The sequence below is a fragment of the Crinia signifera genome, chromosome 11 (assembly GCF_055691185.1).
Source record: "Crinia signifera chromosome 11, ASM5569118v1, whole genome shotgun sequence".
Taxonomy (NCBI): Eukaryota; Metazoa; Chordata; class Amphibia; order Anura; family Myobatrachidae; genus Crinia; species Crinia signifera.
In genome coordinates, this window is record NC_139227.1 from 102,522,713 (window position 1) to 102,544,503 (window position 21,791).

Here is a 21,791-nt window from a genome sequence, read left to right on the forward strand (position 1 = left end):
TGAGCAAACATATTATTCCTCACAATGACCAGTAAAATGTACCTTATATAGGAAATAGTATATTTTTTTTAATTGGAAATTATATAACAAATGTGAGCGACGCTGGTGCTTTTAGTGGATATTGTGCGCATCTCGCTTAGAGATGTTGGCCCTCGAAGGGTTAAGCATAACGTAAACTGAAATATGCAATACATGGTCCCTGCTCCAACATCACTGCATTTTACCGATGTAGAATATTAAAGTCTACACTGTGATGTCATGAACCAGCTGTGATGTCATGTACCACAATGCAATAGGCTAGAGTACCATACTCTGCTCTGAGACATTATGGGGTCATTCATTTACTAAGATGGGTGTTCTATTGAAGATGGGATGTTGCCCATAGCAACCAAGCTATTATCTTCTAGAAGGTGCGAGATAAGAAGTGAAACCTGATTGGTTGCTACGGGCAACATCCCACAACCGATCTCTTAGGGAGCTCAGACATATCTCTGTGGGTGGCAATGCAGCGTGCACATGTAGGATAAGTTTGTAGTGTGGCGTACAGAGGCACCATAACTGAATTGCAGGGTATACATGTATGCATCCAACCTTGGTCGAATTTCTTGTACCAAGGACAGAGCTGCTGCAAATGTTTGGAATAGGTCAACATTGCAAAAGGTCGACATGGATTTTTAATGTTTTTTTTGCCATCTGTCGACTTACGCCAACATGGACCCCGTATAAGCGTACCGCTTCGCTCTCCATACTTCAGGCACACTATTATATTTTCCCTTTATGTCCACGCGGATAGTTAAGTATGAGAAGACTGCATTGTTCTACAGTATGTATTGTATTGTTCTATGTAATGTATTGTTCTATGTATTGTATTGTTCTATGTATTGTATTGCGACTGAGAACAATACATGATAATAAAGCCTTGGTGATCCACGGCTCACCAGAGAAGGCTAGCTGAAGAAGGCTCCATCTGTATATATACCTATTGTGTCGTCCTTTTGACTCTGTCAACATAAGGTACGTCGATCTTTTGACCAGGTCGACATATGGTATGTTGACCATTTAATGTGTCGACATATGGCCTGTCAACAAATAGTGGTCGAACTATTGACTAACTATTTATTGCCGACCGTATCCCTTTTTGACATAGTGCACACACACAACTATAATTTATTCCTTATTTATGGAAAAATTTGTTAGATACATTCTCTAACGTAGCGTATCCAGCTCAGAGGTAGATCACAGGCTAGTCAGTTAATAGGTCGACACATAAAAATGTTTCCGTGAGTTTTTCACATTTTGGGTGTCAATGTCGACACCGGAGCACAGGGACCCCCACATTTAATGCATCGTGTACCCTCGCATGGCTTGCTCAGGCCTTTACCATTCCCAAGTGGAGTCTAGGTTGATATTAAAGTTTAAAGAAAGTAAAAAAAAATAAACATAATTTTGTGAAAAATGCGTCAACCTTTTCATGTCGACATTTGCTTGAGTCGACCTTTTGTCAATGTTGACCGAGTGCATGTCGTTCTTGTGACTGCCCACCTTTACATTGTTGACGTATAATCCAGATCTGATCCAGCTCTATCTCACAGGTGTACCAACCTCTGGATACTTGGCATATAAAACTGCGCTGTCTATGACTGACCTCTACCGTCACATCACAGCGCCAATGACAAAGTGGTACGAGCTGGCGGTAGACCACACTTCATACCCCCAGGGGGTGGAGAAACTCTGTGAAAGGTAAATGCTAGACACACTCTGCGTGTGACAGTATCTAGCAGCCAACAGAATTAGCACGCAGGGGCAGATGTATTAAGCCTGGAGAAGAGATAAACTGGAGATAAGGGCCCTTATTCAGGTTGACTCGCTCGGGTGCGAATTCGCACCCTTGCGATTCACTAACCCCTCTTTACGAATGGTTACCGGGCGCCACCCATTCGCACGCCGAATTTGTTCGCAACGCTTGCAGATGGAAGTTTTGCATGAACACCCATTCGCATGCCAGTGGGAACCTCCCCCATCTTTCAATGGTAGCAACCATTGAATGATGGGAAAGGCACACTCGTACATATGAGCGAAGAAATGCAGTGATAAGGGCGGGCAGCTGACATCCGATTATGTCAGCTGACCGCCACCTGCACGTGCGTCATGACCGCATTTCCATACGTACGCCAAGCATGCCCATGAAATGCTGGGCGCATGCATATGCTAATGCCCCTGGCCAGAACCCCACGCCCCTCTCCAGCCCCCTCTCAAAAGGCAGGGAGCAGGGCCGGCGCCACCACTAGGCAGCTCTAGGCATTTGCCTAGGGCGCCGGCACCTGGAGGGCAGCAATTCGCCCCTCACCCCCAGCGAACTGTGTAAAAAACTTGCGGCCCCGGTGTCCCTGCAGTGCTGGGGCGGTCAGGGGTGTCCGTGCCGTAGGGGTACCTGCGGCGCCGTCATGTGTGTAAAGCTGGCTGCGGCCGGCGGGGTCCCTGTAGTGAATAGAAAATAACTAGCGCTATGCGCACGGTGGCGCGGGAAGCGCTAGTTATTTTCTATTCACTACAGGGACCCCGCCGGCCGCAGCCAGCTTTACACACATGACGGCGCCGCAGGTACCCCTACGGCACGGACACCCCTGCCCGCCCCAGCACTGCAGGGACGCCGGGGCCGCAAGTTTTTTACACAGGTACCACCCCCCCTCCCCCCGGCACCGGGGCACCCCCACCCCAACTCGCCTGGGGCGCTCCGGTGCCTTGCACCGGCCCTGGCAGGGAGTGTGCAATCAGTGAACAGATTAAGCTCTGAGTTACACTATGTCATTTCCAAACACAGTTCATTGGCTGGTGCTGAAAGAAAAAAGTTTGGTACCGTGTTAGCCAGTTGATAAGAAAAGTTTTATTGTTCCTCAGTGAGAAAAACAAAATAGCAATCTAGCAAATATGATACCTTTTAATGGCTAACAAAAATAAATGTTGTTAAAATGCAAGCTTTCGAGACTTCTTAGGTCTCTTCCTCAGGCATGGTATAACAAGGTGTGTGAAGAAACACATATATATACACAGCAGAGTAGGAACAAGATGTGATAGATGGACATTCTTAAGATCAAAACAAAACAAAATAACAGAATGAGCTTGTAAATTGAGTCCTTAATTGGTTTGTAGATAAGTAGTGTGAAAGTTTTATTGTCTCTAAGTTGATGACAGACCAGAGTTAGAGCTCCGATGCCCTCACTCTCTCTGGGCCAGATTCCTCAGATGTTGTAGTGGGCCATAAATCCCTCGGATAGATTCAGTCCTGTGTTAAGGGTGTCAAACGTTGTCATTAATTTGTATTCCCAGACCCTCCTGTCTCTTTGTGATTTGAAATTTCCTTTTAGTATAATCACTTTCATATGATCCTGATTGTGTCCTGGGCTGCAGAAATGTTTGGCCACAGGAAAGTGTGTCTTTTTTTCCTTTATTGTGTGGCGATGGGACCTCATCCTTGCCTTAAGTTTTTGTCCTGTTTCTCCAACATACAGACCCCCAATAGGACATTTGGTGCACAGAATCAGGTACACTACATTGGTAGTAGAACATGTGAATGTCCCTGGGATCTTATAGTCCTGTTGTGTGTTGGGGATCCGTACACTGTCTGTAGTGAGGATATGGGCACAGGTTTTGCAGCTCCTTACATTGCAGGGATAGGTTCCTCTTTGTGTAATGGATGGCAGTGAACTTCGGATTATAATATTTTTCAGGTTTGCAGGTTGTCGGTAACATAGTAGTGGAGGGTCTGGGAATATTGTTTTCAGGCGGTCATCTTTGTGTATGATGTGATGTAGTTTTTTTGCAGTTTTTCTTAGCACCTCAAGCTGTGGGTTGTAGGTGACTACCAGGGGTACACGGTTGTTTCTTTCTCTTTCTTTATATTGGAGAAGTTGATTTCTGGGTATCCTGATGGCTCTGATAATCTGATCGTTGATTGATGTGGGATGATATCCCTGATTTAAAAAGGTCCCTTTAAGTTGTTTTAAGTGGACGTCTCTATCTGCTGGGCTGGAGCAGATGCGATGATATCTGATGGCCTGGCTGTAGACAATGGATTTTTTGATGTGTTTCGGGTGGAAGCTGTCCCATCTGAGGTATGAAGGCCGATCCACGGGTTTTCGGTATAGGGTTGTCTGTATTGCGTTGTTTTGAATTGTTATAGTGGTGTCAAGGAAGTTTATCTCGGTATATGAGTAATTCATTGTCAGGTTTATTGTTGGATGAAATCTGTTAAATTTTTCATGGAAATGTATGAGTTCTTGTTCAGAATCAGTCCAGATGATCAGGATATCATCGATGTAACGGAAGTAAGCCAAGGGTTTGATTGAGCAGGATGCCAAGAAGTCACTCTCGAGTTTTGCCATGAACAGATTGGCGTATTGCGGTGCCATTTTACTGCCCATGGCGGTCCCGGTGCGCTGTAGAAATATTTCTTTGCCAAAGGAAAAATAATTGTGTGTAAGGATGAATTTTGTAAGCTGTGTTGCAGGACCAGGAGCAATCCCATTGGACTCAAGATATATCTGGCATGCTGTCAGTCCATCTTCATGGGGGATATTGGAATATAGGGATTCCACATCCATGGTGGCAAGGATGGCTCCATTAGGGAGGGGACCTAGGGTTGATAATTTATTCAGTAGGTCCGTGGTATCTTGGAGAAAGCTGGTTGTATGTCTCACCAGTGGTTTCAGGACACCCTCTACCCATCCTGAGATTTTTTCAGTGAGGGTTCCCACGCATGAGATGATTGGCCTCCCTGGGTTGCCGGGCTTATGTATTTTGGAAAGCATGTAGAATATTCCAATTCTGGGACTGTCGGGTATCAAGTCCAAAAGTTCTGTAGACTCTGCTGACAGCCCCCTGACAAGCCTTCTCAACTCCCTTAAATATTTTAATGTCACGGACCCACCGGTCGCCTGCTCCGATACGTCAATCTGAGCAGCGCCGGCCGTGACTGGGGTTCACTCAGGACACTCGGGTCCTTTCCTTGAGGTACACTGCCACCAGCCAAAACCTGATTTTAGCGCCTGAAACTGCGCAAGGGGCGGCTTGGCTCGCCCCTGACCACACAATACAAGTTAACAATGGTAACGTTTTCCAGCCTTTCTCTCCTGAGGCTAATGAGTCTTAAGAACACAGAACCAGAACTGGGAATATGTATTATTTATTCCTAGAAATACTACAGAGCTTTAAACAAAATGGTTACAAGACATTACAATGATTTTAAAAGTACACACAACGATTAAATGCAAATTTCAGAGATAAAATAAAAAGAAAAAAATGACAGAACCTATCTTACACTTAAATACAGATCCTGACGTGGGGGGGTTCTCCACAAGAAATCTCTCGTCGCCTACAGCCTGCTTGCTAGACCCCCAGGTAGTGACACTGACTATAGGGAGAAATGTCTTAGTTATACCTTGCAGGCTCCCTCATCCCTCCCACCCTTGGGATTCCACTCTTTCCATGCTGAAGGAGTGTGGAAGGTCCCTGGCAATGTATTTTCTACAGTCTGCTGTTTTCAAAGTGATTGATCCTCCTTCCTTGCATAGCAGACCCACTGATAAGAGATGTGAAGGAATCATTGCCACACAATAAAGGAAAAAAAGACACACTTTCCTGTGGCCAAACATTTCTGCAGCCCAGGACACAATCAGGATCATATGAAAGTGATTATACTAAAAGGAAATTTCAAATCACAAAGAGACAGGAGGGTCTGGGAATACAAATTAATGACAACGTTTGACACCCTTAACACAGGACTGAATCTATCCGAGGGATTTATGGCCCACTACAACATCTGAGGAATCTGGCCCAGAGAGAGTGAGGGCATCGGAGCTCTAACTCTGGTCTGTCATCAACTTAGAGACAATAAAACTTTCACACTACTTATCTACAAACCAATTAAGGACTCAATTTACAAGCTCATTCTGTTATTTTGTTTTGTTTTGATCTTAAGAATGTCCATCTATCACATCTTGTTCCTACTCTGCTGTGTATATATATGTGTTTCTTCACACACCTTGTTATACCATGCCTGAGGAAGAGACCTAAGAAGTCTCGAAAGCTTGCATTTTAACAACATTTATTTTTGTTAGCCATTAAAAGGTATCATATTTGCTAGATTGCTATTTTGTTTTTCTCACTGAGGAACAATAAAACTTTTCTTGGCTGGTGCTTTATCACTTTTCACTTTATCTCTTCACCAGGCTTAATCTGCCCCAATATGGGGTATTTATACCCCTGCAAAACAGACCCAGAAAGCTGAATTTCACCTTTAATAACAATAACCAGAAAAAGATCACAGCTAAAGGGTGTGAATAAAGCAAAGGTAGACCCTCAGCACTCGCTGTAATTGGCGTCATTGATCCTGCTCCGATAACAGCGCGTCACGTTACGGTTTTGCTTCTGCAGATAGAACATAATGCGGCCCACATGTATAAGTCCCCCGAATTCCCCAGCGCCCCTGCCCCTCCCCCCCTCCTGGCTGGCCACCGGATTTTATTCACAGGGACTTCAGCAAAGTTGATTGTTCTATTATTTTGATTTCTGCTACCACAATAGGTGACAGATTATAGGTTACTATGGCAACTGCCATTGGCTGCATGACTGATGACGAAGTCTGACACATAACTAACACAACAGCAGACAGGGGAAAGCAAATAAATGCAGGAGAGAATGATACAGAACAGTGCCAGGTGACTTATGGCCACAGCTGAATGTGACCATGTGCCCGCAGCCCAATGTAATCCAGGTGGCGAAAATGAACCATCAGCTGAACAGGGGTCTCCGTGACAACCACGTCTATATATCCCCACCAAAAGGAACGATGAAGAAATCTGTGGCCTACTGTAAATCACCAAATTCAAAAAAATATATTTTCTGTACAAACGTACATGTGAAAAAGAAGAAAAGAAAGAAAAGGCTTTAACAGCAATGTTTTATGTAGCATAGCACAGCAAATGTAATCTATGTACAGTATTGTGGTAAAAGCGCTGGGAAGGTTGTACATGGGAATTCTATTTGTACAAGGTTTCTGACCTATATGTTTTAAACCCACAGGAAAATGACTGATTACAAAACAGACTTGATATACCTTTTGGGCTTTAGTAAAAGCTGGTTAATGCAGGGGCGTAAGTATAGCACCGCAGCCCCCGCAATCGCGGGGGGGGCGCTGTGCATGTGCGGGCGCCGGGGGCTGCAGTGCTATAGTTACGCCCCGCCGCCATCCCCCAGAGTCTTTACCTGTCAGTCTTCAGTACGCGCTGGTCCCGGCTCCCTTCTTCTGCTATGAGGACCACAACAAAATGTCCGCCCCCATGTAGCAGAAAGTTCTCTGAAACTGTCTGCTGCATGGGGGCAGACATTTTGTGGTGGTCCTCATAGCAGAAGAAGGGAGCCGGGACCAGCGCGTACTGAGCGTAGGTAAGACTGCGGGGGATAAGGGGGGATTGCATGGGTGGCGAGGCGGGGGTTGGTGCGGCGGGCGAGGGTTGGTGCGGCGGGGTGCGTGGGTGGGCGCCCTCCCTTTAACGGCGGGGGGGCGCCCAAAATCTAGTTACGCCACTGGGTTAATGGTTCCTGGTGTTATGGATGAAGAGTAAGGGTGGGCTCCCATCTGTGAGGCCTATTTCAGGTGTTCATCAATAGTACTTGCACCTTTAGTACTTGAACATGTAGATGCTAATAGAAAGGTGTGTCCGGGTCTGGGCACACATCTAAAAATGTATTGTATCTGGCTGGTTGGACAAAAACAACATCAGGTAAATTATATTTTTTGAGTTTAATCCACATTAAAATTGCATTTTAGCTCAGGAGATTCGGTACTTGTGTAGTTTTACGGCGCCAGTAGATCACATGCGACATCGCATGCAATTTGACATCCGATTTGACATTACTATCCATTTCATTACCCCACTATCCACTAGGGTGTGAAGTCTATACTATATAGTGTGCCGAGCGCAGCGAGCCACCGAGCCCGAAGCATGGTGAGCGGCCACGGAATGTATTTGACGGAATTGCATGCAAATGGCATGCGATATCGTGAGTAGCTTTGAAACAACATCCGTGTCCGCTCGCCACGCTTCGGGCTCGGTGGCTCGCTGCGCACGCCACACTATATAAAATCAACTCCACGCCCTAGTGGATAGTGGGGTAATGAAATGGATAGTAAATCGCATGCGATATCGAATGTCAAATCGCATGCGATATCGGATGTCAAATCGCATGCGATATCGCATGCGATCTACTGGCGCCGTGAAACTACACAAGTACTGGAGATTTTATGGGGGGAGGGGGGGTGCCAATTGTTGGGCACCTATCCCAGCACCCACATGCATAAGTCACCAGTATTCATATGTTTCCGGTGACGGGTACGCCCACACGATTTCCGCTCGATATCCCAGGGGTAGCCTGCTAAAAGACGAGTGAAGTCACCCAAACTGGACTTTTCTCGTTACGCAAGCTCTGACCATAATGGGTGTCAAATGAGTGATAAAAAATCACCAGTTGAATATCGCCCCGTGATCTACTGTCATTAAATGTTAGATGTAGATCAGGTACGTTAAAACATTTGAATCCCCCTCCCCCCCCCCCCCCCCCCCACAAAGATCCCCACTTTAACGGTTATTGTTCCTTTTAAAAGATTACTGATAAATAATCAGAGTTGTCAGGAATTGGATAGACGTATTTAAGTTGTTGAAAAAAAAATTTCATAAAACAAACAAGACCCTGGAAGTGTTTCCGCAACAGAATGGAAACGGTTTAATTTGCCAGGATGAGAATAAAAGTCTCGGTTCTTCCTGGGCCGAGCATTAGGTGGCACCCAGAAATCTGCCTGTAAATATTTAGGATGACTTTCACTTCAGCCCAATCATAATCTGAGTTCCCGGCTGAATTTTATTACATAATTGACATATAAATTGCACCATTTTTTAGCAAAAGTTGGACAGTTTTACAAAGCGCGGCGATGTGCTCCGGGCAACCGAGTTAAATGGAGCTGAATAATGTTCCCAAATGTTTTACATGATGTCTTCCTTAAATGTCAAGGAGCAATAAATATCCATCAAAACCGCAGGTCGCTGCGATAACGTAAATGTGCGCAGGTGGCGTAATAACCTCATCACAAAACATCCATTTCCCCGGCAAGCTGTTTGTGGCTATATCGTCTGCACGCGGAGGTAGGAAGACAGCCGACAGCCAGAATCACCTCACTTGCTTCAGGAACGCTGGATCTGGACCCATAAATGAGCCCTTCTAATCTGCACAGAAAACCCATAAACAGGATGATGACCCAATTTAGGCTGCAGTCCCCCAACCTGCACTTTGTATGTAGCTGTGTTTTTTTGTGCAAAGAAAAAAAGTCTAAAAAACTAAAATTTGCATTCAAATCCCAAATCCTGATCTGTGCTGCATTATTTTCATCTGGAGTAGGGGCGGATTGTCGGCAGGAAGCAAAGAACCAGCCTCTAGTTCTGCACTTTGGCAAAACATAGTTTCATGGCAGATAGAACATGTGCAGAGAGTTACATTTGGGAAAGGGGTGTCCAAACACAGATCTCCTAAATCATACATACTGTATATAACCTGCTAGAATGACCGGGAGGTTCCTGAAACACAGATGACTCTCTGGCCACCTAGATAAATGGGTAAAATCTCCCACATCCCCCCAGCAACTCCTCTTAACCACCTTTTTTGCTCTGAATCACAACATTGTAGCCAGCCCCCGCTATACAATGCTCGTCTTTATGACACTGTATAGAGACACAATATCACGTTCGTGTGGCTACACCTTCTATCAGTCAAACTCCACCCAGTGGCGTAACTATAGCGCCTCAGACCCCGCAGTAGCGGGGAGGCGATGAGAAAGTGTAGGCGCCGGGGGTCTGCGGAGCACGGGGGTCTGGCCGGGACCCGCAGATATACTTGTCTGCAGTCACGGCTCTCCTCTTGGCTCCTGCTGCTATTAAAAACTGACCTTCAAAAAAATGGCCACCTCCACACAGCAGACAGTTTTTGAGGATCCTCTTACATCCTTAAAAAATGGCCTGCTATTAGTGGCAGCCATTTTGTGAGTGTCAGTTTTTAATAGCAATAGGAGCCAAGAGGAGAGGAGTATGCGGCGCTCCTCATACTTTTTTTTTGGGGGGGGGGGGGGCAAAATAAGTAGTTACGCCACTGACTCCACCCTAGCTATGCCCCCTATATACCGAACAGGCTTTGGAAAGTGTGAGCTACAGTATAGTATATTGCAGTATAAGAAAACCACAATCCTATACGTGAGGCTTCATACAGAAGCAGCCTGTATTTACCCTGCATGCAAACTTAATACATGTATTTGTTCCCCTTGTTGTTCATGCACAAAGTTAATTGGGTACACGAGCTGTCCAGATAGTTGTCCCAAACACTGCTGCACCTGTAGGAGGCTTTGCTGTGACCCAGGCGAGTAAAGAGTCACGCGAGGGGGCACCAACACCAACTGGGGTTCCAAACAGACATTGATCCTTTGATCCACACCCGCCACACGTACAATATACTGCATTGGAGGGGATTCACATGCCCCCTGGTTCCGTTAAGCACCATAACGCTTTAGAGCTCTCCTGGCAAAGGGCCTAATTCAGACCTGATTGCAGGGCACTTTTATATTTGCAATGGATGCTGCACTGTAGGTGGGGCAGATGTAACAGGTGCAGAGAGTGTTACATTTGGGTGAGGCGTGTTCAAACTGAAATCTAAATTGCAGTGTAAGAATAAAACAGCCAGTATTTACCCTGCACAGACACTCTCCCAAATCTAACTCTTTCTGCATGTGTAACATCTGCCCCACCTGCAGTGCAGCATGGTTTTGTCCATCTGAAAATGTGCCCTGCAATCAGGTCTGTATTAGGCCCAGAGAGCTGTGGAAAGGGTCAGTATCAGTGTTCGGGATTTGTACATGGACACGCTCTCACTACCCAGTGTTTGCCGGCTGCACAGTACGATTAGCCCATTCAGCACACGGGATGCAGTTACCACATACTTGCCTACTTTTGAAAACTAGTTTCAGGGAGATTATAGTTGATAGCAGAATTGTGCACAGCGCTCATTGAGGGGGCGTGTCATGCTCCACTTAAAGGGCGTGTCTATTTCCATATATGGAGAGATTGTGAAAAGAGATTGTGAACGTGGCTCCTAGAAGCGTGGGTGTGTCCTGCTACATCTGAGAGGAATCTTTTAAAATTACTTATATACAAATGTAGATGAGCCCCACAGCAGTTAGTAAGAGCTACTATACTTGTGCTGGGAAATGGTGCTGATGATTCAATGTAAATGTATCTATCTCTTGTTCCTTTTTCCCCCCCAAAATGTAACAGTGTAACGTGGGCTAGGTGACATGAGGGAGATTGCTAGACTAATGAGGGAGAGAGGGAGATTGCTGTTATTTCAGGGAGTCTCCTGCAGAATGCAGGAGGGTAGGCAAGTATGAGTTACCACCCTTCCTTATTCTCCGGGTTATATGAGGTGATAATCGTTACATGTCACGGCATACAGTATATTGTACATCTGACTCATGATGGAGAACGCAGTGTTCCGGGGGCTGTGAGCTATTGTCCTGTGTGATGGGCTTAGATGCCCTCACTAAAAGGTATACAGGAAGCAGTGGTTCTAGACTGCACACCCTCATAATGAGAGGTGCTGCCTAGCTGAGCCTTGTAGTGCTCCACGCAGTGAATAGAGACTCAGCTACAGTATTCCTACTTCTATTAATCAGAACTAACACATTTTAGCACAATCTTGGCCAAGGTAATGGGCTTACCCGTTACATCCAGGGAACCTCATCAAAGGGTAAAGTCGACACAGTCAAGGTCAACCACTGATGGTCGTCACCTGAAATAGGTCGACATGGGTAAGGTTGTCAGGGTCTGAAGGTCGGCACAAGCATTAAGTCGACAATGGTATGGTCGACATGAGTTTCTCCTGTTTATTTGAGCAGACATGTGCGGGTAGACGGGGTTTCATGCCCCCCATCCACTACGGCGCGGTGGGAAAATAAATGAGCGTGCCCGAAGCATGGTGAGCGCAGCGAGCCGTGCAAGGGGCTGCGGTGCACTTAGACGGTGTCCATGTCGGGACCAAAAAACGTGAAAACCAGTGTCGCCATTTGGGACAAAAACGTGAAAAACTCATGTCGAACTTTTGAATGTCAACCTAATACTTGTGTCAACCTTCGGACGCTGTCGACCTTACTTTATCTAATTCAGGCACCCACCTAAGGCTTGGCGTCCTTCAGTGGTCGACACAATGCATACCTCCCAACTGTCCCGCTGAACGCGGGAACGTCCCGGTATTTGGGGACGTTCCCGTGTCCCTCCCGCATCCGGCAGTGTCCCGCTGCAGGGGAGAGGGGGGGCAGTTGGGAGTCCCCCCTTATCTGACAGAATAGATGCAGTGGCCGAAAACAGGGGCAGGACCCTCATTTGCATATGCTGCACCCTAATTTGCATAAGTCACCCCCCCATTCAGAAGCCGTGTCCATATTCTTGCCATGAAAAAGTTGGGAGGTAGGACAATGCATGTCCACCTAAAGTTTGTAGACCCAATGGCCCATAGCGGGTATCGCATGCGAGGCTGCAGGCGATGCGGGATAGATTCGAGCAGGTGCTGCATGTGCAAAGGTGCCCATACACTAGTAAGATTTATCTTCAGATCTGGCTGGTTGGGACAAAAACATGTTTATGGATGAGTGACAGTTTGTCAGTTTTCCAAGCAAATGGTCAACTGTAATTTGCTCTCATCCATAACCATGTTTTTGTTCCAACCAGACAGATCTGCAGATAAATCTGTGTGTGTATGGCCACCTTTAGGAGTGTTATACATCACTATCTTTATCTGTAACCTTAGATAAAGTCTCCTATGCTGCGGACCCGATATAACTTCGCAGTACAGGATCTATCTTGTAAGCATTGATTACTTTCTAAGACAATTCCATTGTCTATGCAGCACTGAAGCAAATTGTATCAACGTATTTTGCTGCTTTGTCCTTTGTTTTAGTTCTCTAGGCCTATTGGTTGTCATTCGGTAACCTTGTGCTATAAGCAGCTTGGCTTTCTATCTAATCAGATTAACTACTGCGCTTAATCAATGCTGCCTCTAAGCTCCGGTGTCAAGCAGTCGGCTGTGTATTTTTCCATTCTGTATTCTGAGAGCCCTGCGCCTTTTACCTCTGCAGCACCACTCACTTCTGGCCTTGCAAACATTTGTGGGTACTCTTTACCTAGAAGGGCGCCAGCGATTGGAATCGCGGGCGTCGGGGGTAAAAAATCGCGGTCATCGCGGGTAAATCGCGGGTACATAAAAATCGGCTGCCCGCGATGACCGCGATTTTCCCATAGGGAACAATGTTAAAAAGGCTGATTGACCGCGATTTTCATGTAAAATGCCTCAATGCCCGCGATTTTACCATAGGAATCAATGTTAAATGGGTTACAGAGCCCAAATAGGCACAATTAACCCTTAAATGTCCCCCCAAATTTTTAACGCCACCCCACGATCCACGCCAACCCGAAGCGTGGCGAGCGCAGCGAGCCCGCGAGGGGCGGTGGTACGCGTCCTCCGACCTTTTCATGCCCTACTATCCACGTCGGCGTGGAGTTGAGAATAGAATAGTGTGGCGAGCGCAGCGAGCCACCGAGCCCGAAGCGTGGCGAGCCCCGCGAGGGGACGCGGATACCTTCACAGGTAAACGCGTCCCTTGGCGGACTTCACAGGTGTCCGCGTGGCCACGGACACCTGTGAAGCCCGCGAGGGGCCGCGTATAACTGTGAAGGTATCCGCGTCCCCTCGCGGGGCTCGCTGCGCTCGCCACGCTTCGGGCTCGGTGGCTCGCTGCGCTCGCCACATTATTCTATTCTCAACTCCACGCCGACGTGGATAGTAGGGCATGAAAAGGTCGGAGGACGGGTACCGCCGCCCCTCGCGGGCTCGCTGCGCTCACCACGCTTCGGGTTGGCGTGGATCGTGGGGTGGCGTTACAAATTTGGGGGGACATTTAAGGGTTAATTGTGCCTATTTGGGCTCTGTAGCCCATTTAACATTGATTCCTATGGCCAAATCGCGACCATTGAAGCATTGAATGGAAAATCGCGGTCAGCACTAAATTTAACATTGAACCCTATGGGAAATCGCGGACATCGCGTCGTGGCCGTTAATGTACTGCCCGCGATGCCCGCGATCACCACGATGGGCGCCCTTCTAGGTAAAGAGTACCCATTTGTGCTGCAAGAACGAAAGCGTGGTGCGATTATTTCCCCGTTATTTATGATCTCGCTAAAAAGTGACTATAGCAAATTAACTCCTATCGAAAATAATGTCGAAAAGTTTCAGTCGCCAACATTTTATTTTGGGAATAATAAATAAAAAGGATTTTAAAACAAGTTACACTTAGACATAGGGGTCGATCCTATTAGGTCCGAAGGGAGCGAGGTGCCATTTAAACGCCGGCAACGACACCTGACTCAGCCTGATCACGCACCCTTCGCTGGGCCGAATTCGCTGGAGGTGTGAGCGCTTTTAAGTGAATTCAGCCCGCCGTAAAGTGCTCCCAGTGCCGTGATGATTCGTACTCGCCAATCATCCGTACCAAATAGCACCGACCCCATAGCCTAAAAAAATAAGAAAGATTGTAAGCTCTGACAAGCAGGGCCCTCTACCCTCTGCCTTCCCTCACTTATACCACCATAAAGAGCAAAAAAATAATTTGATGGTGAGCGAGCATCAAATGATTTGTAGGCCGAACTGCCGCACGAGTGGGAATGTTTTTGCGTACACATGACCTCACATGCTAGCGAGAGGATTCAGGTGGGCGGGGGCGTGCATTCATCAGGGTGGATCTTACCAGGTTTAAATCAGGCCCATATAGTACTGAGCGATGGATGCGAAGAATCGGAGGGAACCAGTGGCTTATGTACTTAGTTGCTAGATGACATTTATACGGTTGTGATAATTATTGGCAGCCTTGAACTCTCAGCGCCCCTCCACAATAACACCTGAAGTAAAAACGATGCGGAGAGAACAAATTCAAATCAATTTGATCTAAATTACACTGGCGTGTAATGAATCAGAAATGAGTCACCTGTGATAAATTGTCCGCAGTCACATGACTTCCATTGACCAATGAACGATCGCTCCAATGTTTATAAAGGATGCTTTATTCTCATTCACAAAAGGAAGACCTATAAGTGGGCTGAGAGCATCGGAGGCTCTATTATCATCAAACACAAGGTTGCTAAAAGGTACAAGGCCATTTCCGAGGACCTTGGCCTCCTTGTATCACAGTGTGCAATGTTAAGTGGTTTGCCATCCATGGAACTGTACAGATATTCCCTGGATGTGAGGTAGAGATATGCAATAAGAGAAGACGTCAAAAGGTTGGTATGTACTATAGAAAAAACATGTACGGTCAGTCCAACAGCAGCCGCGTGTCCAGGTAGTTCACTCCAATAGGAGCCGCGCTTCCGGGTACGTCAGTACAACAGCAGCTGCGCTTCCGGGTGCAGTCAGTGCAACAGTCACCGCTCTTCCGGGTACAGTCAGTGCAACAGTCACCGCTCTTCCGGGTACAGTCAGTGCAACAGTCACGTACTTCCAGGTACAGTCAGTGCAACAGTCACGTTCTTCTGGGTACAGTCAGTGCAACAGTCACCGCTCTTCTGGGTACAGTCAGTGCAACAGTCACCGCTCTTCTGGGTGCAGTCAGTGCAACAGTCACTGCTCTTCCGGGTACAGTCAGTGCAACAGTCACGTACTTCCAGGTACAGTCAGTGCAACAGTCACGTTCTTCCGGGTACAGTCAGTGCAACAGTCACGTTCTTCCGGGTACAGTCAGTGCAACAGTCACGTTCTTCCGGGTACAGACAGTGCAACAGTCACGTTCTTCCGGGTACAGACAGTGCAACAGTCACGTTCTTCCACGTACAGACAGTCTAACAGGAGCCGTGCTTTCAAGTAGGTCAGACCAACAGCAGCCACGCTTCCAGGTACTACAGTCAGTTCAACAGCAGCCACGCTTCCAGGTACTACAGTCAGTTCAACAGCAGCCGTGCTTACTTGTACGGACAGTCCAACAGCAGCCGCTCTTCCAGGTCTGGACAGTCCAACAGCAGCCGTGCTTCCCGGTACGGACAGTCCAACAGCAGCCACACTTCCCGGTACGGACAGTCCAACAGCAGCCGCGCTTCCCAGTACAGACAGTCCACAGTAGCCACTCTTCCCAGTACAAACAGTCCAACAGCCGCCTTGCTTCCAGGTACGGACAGTCCAACAGCTGCCATGCTTCCTGGTACGGACAGTCCATGCAGCCGCCCTCCCGGGTACGGACATACCAACAGCAGCCGTCCTCCCAGGTTCGGACAGTCCAACAACAGCCGCCCTCCCGGGTACAGACAGTCCAACAAGCAACCGCCCTCTCGACTACAGACAGTCCAACAGCAGCCGCACTTCCAGGTTCGGACAGTCCAACAACAGCCGGCCTCCCGGGTACAGACAGTCCTACAAGCAGCCGCCCTCCCGGGTACAGACAGTCCTACAAGCAGCCGCCCTCCCGGGTACAGACAGTCCAACAAGCAGCCGCCCTCTCGACTACAGACAGTCCAACAGCAGCCACGCTTCCAGGTAAGGACAGTCTAACAGTTGCCATGCTTCCTGATACCGACAGTCCAACAGCAGCCGCCCTCCCGGGTACAGACAGTCCATCAGCAGCCATGCATACTGTCCAGGTCATATTTTGTTATTTAGTCTTTGACATTACTACATTAAATTATAAGTTTTTGTTCATACTTTTGGACAATTTATAATAAATATTCTGATGATACATTTTTATCTATTTGTGAAGATATTGTACAGGTGGTACTTCTAAATCAAGAATGCCAATAATGTTGACCATAAATGTAATACAATACTACAAATATCTATAGGACAAGTGGGACTTTTCCTGCCGGTTCCAGGTCTGATAACTCCAGCTGCATTGGATTTACAATCTCAGACACAAATCAATCCAGCGGACAGAACATTATGTGCCTCACCTCAACAAAACGTATTTAGCGAATAATACAGATCATAAATAATTCCAACTAGATCGGGTTGAAACCTTTATCGTCTCCTCTTGCTCTCCAGATGCATTCTAAATGCAAAGCAGACCGGGACAGATTCAGTGGGTATTCTAACAGGTTAAACAGAAATGATGCAAATTCCAATGTAAATTGAGGTTTTGGTTCTGTAATTGAACATGCCATCAATAATCACAGGAATAGAGACTACAAATTCAGTAGGGATTAGCGTAGAGATGATCGGTCTGGAATCCAAACCGCTCCGAACACCAGGGATCCGAGTGCACCCAATATGCGGCTCTGTGTTCCCGCCAGACACTGACATTGAGGCCAAATGGCATCCTCCCATCGTCAAAATCTCGTTGGACTTGGTCCTCATCACAGCACCTTATATAGACTCTGAGACATTTTGATGTGACTCTGCTCTATTTGCTGTGCTGGGACTCCAGACTCACTCACTCACGTGATTGGGTGGGGGCATGCTGTTGCGTGTTGCTGCACGCGACTATAAATTCTACAGTTTGGTGCACTTTTTTCATGTGCATCTATAAGCCTGTGATACACGCAGTTTGAACTGAGCTGTGACTTAAATTTTATATATAATGCTCTATTTGCACTGTTCTGTGCACTGTTCCCCAGTATGTTGTGGCAGTGATTCATATGCAGATGTGCTTTAAACTGCTGTGTGTTTGTGCCGCTGCTTTGTCGCTTAGCAACCAGCCAGTTTGCAGCAGTCTTTGGCCAATATTGCTGAGGCAATATTGCGGGCTGTGAGCTGGACAAAATTGACTGGAAATAAGTTGAAATTAATATACGGTACGGGGGGGGGCGAGTAAGACAGGGGGGCGCTACGGGGGACAGAGAGTTGGCAGTAACCGAGCTGGGCAGGAAAAGCTGTCAGCGCTGGAAAAAAAAGCCCATACAATTAATGGGCAGCCTGTGATTGGCTGAGCGCTCTCTCAGCCAATTGCTGACTGGCTGAGAGAGCGCTCAGCCAATCACAGGCTGCCCATTCATTGTATGGGCTTTTTTTTACAGCGCTGACAGCTTTTCCTGCCCAGCTCGGTTACTGCCAACTCTCTGTCCCCCGTAGCGCCCCCCTGTCTTACTCGCCCCCCCCCCCCCCCCCCCCCCCCCGCATTGACGGCTCCCGGCTCCCTGCGGAGGTAGTGCAGGCGGGGACCGCAGGCGTCGCAGAGCAGAGACTGTCGGCGCGGCGGGAGAATAGAAAGAAATCTTATTCAAAAGACTGGGCGGCCACTGATTGGCTGAGAGCTCAGCCAATCAGCGGCCGCCCGGTCTTTTGAATAGGATTTCTTCCTATTCTCCCGCCGCGCCGACAGTCTCTGCTCTGCGACGCCTGCGGTCCCCGCCTGCACTACCTCCGCCGGGAGCCGTCAATGCGGGGGGGGGGGCGCTGCTAGTAAGACAGGGGGGCTGTATATAAAGATATTTCGGATCTGAACATCGTGGGTGCTAAAAAGCACCCATGATGGCTCAGATTCCGAAATATCTTATGTTCTGCAGGTCCGACGCCGTGATCCGATCCGATGCGCGCGGGACCGCACATCAGATCAGATGCCAAACACATGCGATTTTGGGCCGATTTCACCCGATTTATCGGCCCAAAGGGCCGAAATCGGATGAAATCGGCCGAAAATCGCATAGTGTATGGGGGCCTTAAGATTTAGGTGAGGTGTGTTCAAACTGAAATCTAAATTGATGTGTAATACTAAAGCAGCCAGTATTAACCCTGCACAAAACAAAAATAACTCACCCAAATCTAACTCGCTCTGCACATGTTACATCTGCCCCGCCTGCAGCATGGTTTTGTCCATCTGCAAAAATTCCTTCATCCAGATATCCCTATGGAACACCTCAAAATGTCTATTTACATAGTACTGTAGAAGTGATATTATAGCAGCCGTTTGCACCCGTTTTTGAGCATGGTCCCATGCATGGCTTACAGATCTGCGTACAATGACAAACAACAAAAATATTGCTGTGAGGGGTGACGATAATTGTCCTTCTGCTCCGGAAAGGCCTCACTCTGCTTTTCTGTGTGGCATCCAGCATCCTTGTGTTTGCCAGCAGTGGATGGCACAGTATGTATATCAACAAGAAAATGATTTGCAAATGTTGGCAAATAAGCCGTGTACAGCACGGATCGTGATATGATCATTAATTACAGCAGCAGATCTGACTGAAGTGGCATTTGCTAAATTGCAAAAATGTAGGTGCCCAGCTAACAGCTTGGTCAGGTTCCCAGACTGAAGCATACATGGGAGCTGATGAAGTATTACCTCACCTACAGGTGCAGCCTGACTGACTGGCATACCCAGAAGCCTTTGCTCAGAAGGGGACAATATATATACAGGGCCAATGGAACAAGCTTCAAAAGTGATAAAATGGAGATTGATAAGCCACCAGCCAATCAGCTCCTACTTGACATGTTACAGGCTGGGATTGAAAAATGACAGGAGCCGATTGGCTGGTTGTTTATCACGCTCCACTTTATCGCTTTTTGAAGCTTGATACATCTGTCCCATAGTCCAGTGCTCAGATACCGGTGCCCGGAATCAGCATGGCACAGATCCATACAGGAAGGACAGCATCATCTGACTGACCCCAATAGTAATTACATTCCATATATGCTACAATAAATTTTTTAATGTTCGTTTTAATTACATGTTTACCCAGGGAGCCTGTCTTGCGTAGATAGCCTATGGGGTATTGATCCCTATTGCTCCCTTCTATCTAGACCACTGCTACCACTGTATGTAGTTAAAGCACTTAATAAACTCTAACAATGAAGGCTTGCAGGAAATAACGTGGCGGCTATAATTAGGCCTGGGATCCTCAGCCGTCTACTGCGCAACCCGGGACCCACATCCGACGCCTCCAATTCATTCCAGCTGACACGTTGGAGAATCTGGGACCATGTGTATTATTTACAGCTTAGGAATAGATTATTGTTGTGGAGATCTTGTACTTATTACATTTTACTAAATTTGCTCTGGGAATTCCGAGGCAGGGCCTGGAAATAATGTAGATATCGGTTCCTTCAGATGCAAGATGCGCCGGCATTTACAGCTCAGCAAAAACATATCGGAGCACTTAGGCCTTTGCGGAGAACGCAGCAGCACTGGATAAATTATGCAGGCGTGAAATAAAAACGCCACGATTCTATTATTCAGTTAGAGATTGGCTTCTTTACTACAAACACTGCGCAATCAGGGCCAGGTGCACCAAGCTTCACAAAGTGATAAAATGGAGAGTGATAAATAAGCAGCCAATCAGCTGCCAGCTCCCTGTTATACTGGCACTGCACATCGGGGTGTGACCAGGATGACACGATCGTACCGACCACGCCCCCAACACCGTACTTCCCATGTTCCCTAGATTTCCTAAGGGGGAAATGTACTAAGATGGGAGTTATATTTCAAACGGGTGTTGCTATGGGCAACCAATCAAATCCTGCATATTATCTTCTAGAAGATGCTAAATAAATAAGAAGATTATGATTGGTTGTCCATAGCCATGTGAAATAGAACTCCCATCTTAGTACATTTCCCCCCTAAATCTCTCTGCACAGGTTACATCTGCCCCACATGCAGTGCAACATGTGCTGGAGAGTGACAAACCACGGAGAGAAACTACCAACCAATCAGCTCCTAGCTGTCATTTTGCAAACTCATCCAGTAATACGGCAGATAGGAGCGGATTGGCTGGTGCTTTATCGCTCTCTGGCCCACAGTGCGCTCACAAAGAAGAAGAGAAGCGACTACTTAAAAGCACAAAAGAACCTGACAAACCGAACCAGATACCTGCGTTACTATGCACACTCTCATACGGTATTTGTGAACGTTACAAAAGGCTTTTTCATCCTTGGTCTCAACTTGACAAATGGCAATTAATGGAAACCATGACAAAGGCGGCTTCAAATGTACGCTATAAAAAATATCAAATCATTTTTCCATTTTAAAGATTTATTTGCGGTATAATGGCCACTGAATGGCGAGAAGCGCGCTTCCCCGTCTCTCCTCAGCATGGAACATATTCAGATAGTTCTATAATTTAATCACATTACACTAAAGTGCAGGGTTACGTGAATGTATTCCAGGCTCCGCATTCTCCCAACGTCTGACAAACATACAAACAGATTCAGCCTTCAACTGTAAAGGGCCCCAGCCCCCACCAGGCTCTAGGGACCGCCTTTTGGTGCGCTGCGATACATTATTCAGGAGAAGGCATCTTATCTGTTGTTTACTGGGAACCAATGATATCGGTGGAGCACATTAAAGCCTCTGTGATGTCACTTAATATACAAATTGACTTTACAAAATTACGCTTTTAAGGGTCCACAGATGTGTTGTACATAAAATTTGCCATAGTTACCACAGGCAGTAAACACAATAGTCAGAAAAGAAAGAGTCCTTTACAGGCAACCTTGGTGCCGGGTACCAGGACTGTCAGGAGGCATTGTATGGTGGGCATTGGAATAGGTTCAGCATGGCAGGTTGGGAGCATGTGGCATGCCAATAGTGGATGTGACCACACTTTCCCATTGCAATTCAATATTGAACATAAACTTAATTAGTAAGCAAATGTTAAAAAAAAAAAGGAACCACCAACACTGTGACATTATCACTATATAAAAATAAGAATACAATATTGCAACATTAGGTTAAA

The 21,791-nt window shown here is 46.9% G+C and overlaps 1 protein-coding gene across 7 annotated transcripts in view; it reads right to left on the reverse strand.

Annotated features, from left to right (window-relative positions):
• NELL1 (neural EGFL like 1) overlaps positions 1-21,791 on the reverse strand; it is a 558,514-nt gene that overhangs the window by 417,741 nt on the left and 118,982 nt on the right. The window lies entirely within an intron of this gene.